Source organism: Triticum dicoccoides, chromosome 7B (genome assembly GCF_002162155.2).
Source record: "Triticum dicoccoides isolate Atlit2015 ecotype Zavitan chromosome 7B, WEW_v2.0, whole genome shotgun sequence".
NCBI classification, from domain to species: Eukaryota; Viridiplantae; Streptophyta; class Magnoliopsida; order Poales; family Poaceae; genus Triticum; species Triticum dicoccoides.
In genome coordinates, this window is record NC_041393.1 from 33,363,060 (window position 1) to 33,368,810 (window position 5,751).

A 5,751-nucleotide genomic window follows, 5' to 3' on the forward strand; every position below is an offset into this window, starting at 1 on the left:
CGAAAAGAGACCATCACGGCTACACACACGGTTGATGCGTTTTAATTCGGATCTGGTGTCAAGTTATCTACAACCGGACATTAACAAATTCCCATCTGCCTATAACCACAGGCACGGCTTTCGAAAGATTATACCCTGCAGGGGTGTTCCAACTTAGCCCATGACAAGCTCTCGCGATCAACAAAGGATATACCTTCTCCCAGGAAGACCCGATCAGACTCGGAATCCCGGTTTACAAGACATTTCGACAATGGTAAAACAGAACCAGCAAAGCTGCCCGATGCGCCGATAGTCCCGATAGGAGCTGCACATATCTCGTTCTCAGGGCAACATCGGATAGGTCAGCCTACGAGTAAAACCAGACCTCGAGTTGCCCCGAGGCGGCCCCGCAGTCTGCCCGTTCGGACCAACACTTAGACAAGCACTGGCCCGGGGGGGGGGGGCTAAAATAAAGATGACCCTTGGGTTGGCCGACCCAAGGGAAGGGTATAGGTGGTGGTGAGGCAAATGGTAAAACTAAGGTTGGGCCTTGCTGGAGGAGTTTTATTCAAAGCGAACTGTCAAGGGGTCCCATAAATCACCCAACCGCGTTAGGAATGCAAAATCCGGGAACATAACACCGGTATGACGGAAACTAGGGCGGCAAGAGTGGAACAAAACACCAGGCATAAGGCCGAGTCTTCCACCCTTTACCAAATATATAGATGCATTAATAATATAAGAGATATTGTGATATCCCAAACATAAATCCTGTCCACCATGGAGAAATCTTCAACCTCACCTGCAACTAACAACGTTATAAGAGGGGCTGAGCAAAGCGGTAACATAGCCGAGCAACGGTTTGCTAGGAAGGGTGTCAAAGGTTAGAGGTTCATGGCAATTTGGGAGGTTTGAAGAACATGTGATAGGAAACGCAGCATAGTGATAGAACGAAACAACTAGCATAGCAATGATAGTAGTGAGATCCAGGGTAGCGGTCTTCTTGCCTGAAATCCTGCTAGGAGGAAGAACGAGTCCATGAAGAAGACGAACGGGAGTAGTCGAACGAATCCTCACAACTCCGGAACGAAACCGAAGCTAACGAGAGAAGCAAACCGGAAAGAAGAAAACAACATAGTAAACACTCAAGCATAACCATGACATGGTGCACAATCAAGTATGATGCATGTCCGGTTTAATGAGTCATGGCATGGCAAACGTGCAACAAACAATACTACAATTAAGTGGAGCTCAATATGCAACGAGTTGCATATTGATGAAACACCACATCCAATTATTTAATTCACTCTCGTTTATGCTACCCAACAATATTAAATGTTATTAACATGGCAAGAGGTGCAACACAATAATACTACCTATCTAGGCAAGTTTAAATGAGGTCGGAAACAACAAACAACAATTCCGGAAAATCCCCATATGCAATTTATGAATTTGGTACTGTTCTGCCCTAAAATATATTTTAATGTTTTTAAACATTAAAACAAAGTGCACCAAGTTAATCTATGCATTTTTCCACCCCATTTACATATAAAGTTTATTAAAATTGGGGTTATGGTTATTTAGTTATGAAATAAATCATTTTAACATGGCACTTATGCAAAAACAAAACAAACAGCAAGTTTAAGCATTTTAAACATGGATGAAAGTGGCATAATGTGAAACTAGATGAAATTCTAAGCATTTTACATATATGACATGATCTATTTGGATGCATGGATATTTAGCTATGCACAATTCAAAAATGACATTTCTGTAAATATGCATGCACTGGAAAATGCTAAAACCACACAGCAGGAAAAAAACACATGCGCGGGCCAGAAGCAACATAGTCCAGGGGCCCAGAACTGGAATCGGGCCCAACCGGCTATGGGTGTGTGCGTGCAACAGTAAACGAAAAAAAATAGTGCAAAAATTGGGGCGCCTGGGTATCGAACCCAGGTCCTCCTGGATGTGTGCACGAGGGAGGAACCACGGCTGGGAACAGAAGAACATCAAAACAAACTAATGAAACAAAAGGGGATTGCCTGGGATTCGAACCCCAGACCTGCTGGATCAATGCGCAATCTGAATACCACTACGATACAAATGTTATGGTGCTAGGAGAGGGGCTAGGCCCTACATGAAGAAGAATAAGGGCTTGATCTGAGTGAGCCAAAAATTGGTGCAAACAAAAGGTGCGGCCGTGGGGATTTGATCCCTGGTCGCCTGGGTAACAAAGGGGAAGGCCATCCAGTTTGGCTACTGCGTGGGTTGCTTAACAAGGAGGTGGCTTCCTTGATAGCCAAATAACATAAGTGGCGAGCTTCAGCCATGGCTACGCCGAGAAAGCTCACGGCAACGGCGAGCGAACGTGGCGCTGATCTCTGCAGCTAGGCATGAGCGGGTGTGCGGAAAAGGGTGTGCGAGCAGGTGAACCAAGCGGCGGCTGCTGCGGGCATGCGCATACAAGGCTACGGGTACTGGAAACCGAGGACGAGCAGGAGCTTGGCTCGGTCATGGTGGTTACAGGTCGAAGCAGGCAACGGGGCTCGCGAGCGAGATGCGCGTGTGTTGTGTGATTGAGTGCCTGAGAGGATGCATGCAAAGGTGAGGCAAGCAGAGGCTAGAACATGAGCTAGGGCCGCTGCCATGGTCGTCCATGGCGGACACGGCCTCGGACGCGACGGGATCGGCGGCCACAGCGACAAAATCGAACCGGAGATGGGTTGGGAGGAACGGCTGCTCACCGAGGGGGTGCTGCTGAAGTTGTACGAGGTTGGAGGTGAACGGGGACGGTGAGAAGACGCGCTGATCGGGGCGGCGTCCTCGTGTCCACGAAGTAGAGGAAGCAGGGGAAGAAGAGGGCGATGGGGAGGTAGCCGGACTTGGCGATCCTTGGGCACGACTCGTCGTCAGAATGGGTCCGGGGCAGTGTTCTCGAGCGATTAGATGACAAAGGCGAGGCCACGAAGGAGTGTTAGGCCGGCAGCGAGGTCGTGCCCGAGCCGGCCATGGCTCCTGGAGGCGGGGAAGCAGGCGCGTGGGTGCCCCCTTACCTGTGGCGGCGGCAGAGGAGGAAAGAGGGGGAGGGAAGGAACCCTAGGACTAGGAGCGGGGGTTTTATAGGAGGAGCTGGCGCGGTGCCGTGGCCACGGTGGCCATGTGCTCCCTCTGGTTTTCACCGTGAGAGACAGAGAGGGAGGAAGAAGAAAAGGAGGGAGACGGGTCGCTGGCAGGTGGGGTCGGCGGGGTGATTGGCTGGCCATGGGGAAAATTTTACCAGGAAGGTGATCGGTGGGCTGCGGGGCTGGGCTAGATGGGCCGCGGCTTGGCTGGAGCAGCACTGCCGCGTTGGTGCTGGACTGCATTGCTGCTGTTGGAAGCTGGGCTCTCTCTCTCCCTCTTATTCTTTCTTTTCTCAATTTCCTCAAACAGAAAATAAGAGAGAAAAGCTCAGGTATAAAGGGAAGGCATGAGAGAGATATGAGAATATATCTGGAGTCCAGAATTTGTGCAGAATTTTGATAAATTGCTTTGGGCACTTTTAAGGATAGAAAAATAATTCAAGTTTGAATTAAATTCAGACTTGAGCCATTGTTTAACCCAACCAAATCAACTTAATATATCATGAATTTGGACAGAGAGGTTTAGGACATGGTCTAATATTTATAGGAAAATATTGGACATTTATGGAGGAGAAAATGTCACTTGCAACAATGAAAGAAAGAAGAAGGAAGGAGGAGAAGATGGTGCATTGATAGGTTGAGAGAGGAAACAAGTGGTAGGAATATCAACACATACATAGCGCAAGTAAAGTAACAAGATGAATCTCACAATGCACATGAACAAGTAAAAGAAAACTAGCACAACAATCATATGGAGACGAATGCATGATGCAAATAATAATAATAAAACAAACCTCACAAGCAAGCAAGCAATCATGAACATGATGGATGCAAATGCATATGGCAACATACATGAAGATGGAATGCACAAAGTGAGAAAAACAAATAACATAGGCATGATGATGCAACCATTTATTATGACAATCATGGAAACAACAAAAATAAATAGAAGGCATCTGGAGCATCGGTCTCGGGGTGTTACAACACTCCACCACTAAGAGAGGATCTTGTCCCGAGATCTAGGATGGCACCGGAGGGAAAAGGAAGAGGAAGATAAGAGGTAAACTAAGTTGCTTCTTCGACAAACGAGTGAAACCATGAACCTTGAGAGGTTGAGCAAAATGAAAGAAAGAAAACAACGAAGATGAACAAAGTTGAAAACACTCCGTTAAAAACAAGGAACACGGGATACGACGAGAACCAAGAGGTTGAAAGACATGGAAATTAGAGCTTCACGAACGAAAAGAATATGACCACCTCGGTATAATGAGATAGCCAAGGAACAAGAATGACAGAATTTGGACAGCACTCCGGCTGAAAGGAGAAGGAAAACTTGATAAGATGAAAAGAACTTGAAGAGATGACACAACACTCCGGTTAAATTGATAAGCATGAAAAAAAACACGGTCCTCACAATTCGAGATGATGAGTGAAGAGAGCAACATCACCATGCCTCCGGAAGAAAGAATAGAAGATAGATCATTGAAATAAAAGAATGGAGAAGAAAAAGCCAACTTCTACCACAATTGAATTTGGAAAGCACCCTTCCAAGAAGGTTATAACGGAGTTGTTGGAAAACCAACAACGAAAAGAACAAGCTTGTTGTGGGCTTATGGAACACATCTCAAAATTATGGGGTGACAACCCACCACTAACGGAAACAGTTAATTGGATTGAGATCAACAAGAAGATGAAAACTTCTTCACCAAGATGATAGCGAGATAACTTGGATCATTGATAAGGACCACAATAGCAACATTCCTTAGGGAAGGCTTTAGGTGTAATATGACACAAGATAACTCCAATGAAGAGATTAATGGATTTAAAATACCTCATTCTTGACAACATGTGAATCGCAAAACATGAATGGAAATTGTCAAGAATGATATAACACCACCTCAAAATATAAGGTAGAAAGAATTGCACTTTGGAATGCAAGATGAAGAATACTTGAGCACCTCCAAAACAAAAACATGTGTTGAGCACCATGTTTATTTTAGAGTATAGCTTGACGGATCATAACTTCAAGAGAAATCTTGAAGAACAATTGAAGAATGAAAAGAATCCTTGACGAACCACCATGTAGAGCCTCCATGAAGAACTCCGGTAATGAAAGGATGATAGAAAGAAAGAGAAGTTGAAAACACAAGGTGAAGCCTTGCGATGATTTAGATGGAGCTTTGCGACGATATAACCGAGAAAACTTGGAACTCCGGAAACGAAAAGATGAAACATCTCGAACCGGGAAATGTGACATGATGAACAACTCTTGGAAAGAAAGAATTAATCACTTGGATGAAACAAGAATAAGAATTATGGCATGCCTATCCTTCATCAGTTTAAATTGATGACAAGCAACGGATTTGGCATACTACTTATTCTCGTAGAAAGGATTAAGAGAAAGATATCGCAAACTTGGGAAGGTCTTCGACGAACCACCGGTATGATTGAAACAACCAATAAATTGATATGATAACGAAGGAAGTGAAATCTTGAACGAACCACCGTAAGAATTGAAAATGAAAGTAGTAAAGGCACAATTCACCGGGAAGAATTGGGGAACGAATGAAGATACTTGAGGGGATATAGATACATGAGAACGCAGAGATCATGAACTGATTAGAGAAAACTTGAATGATGCACTAGT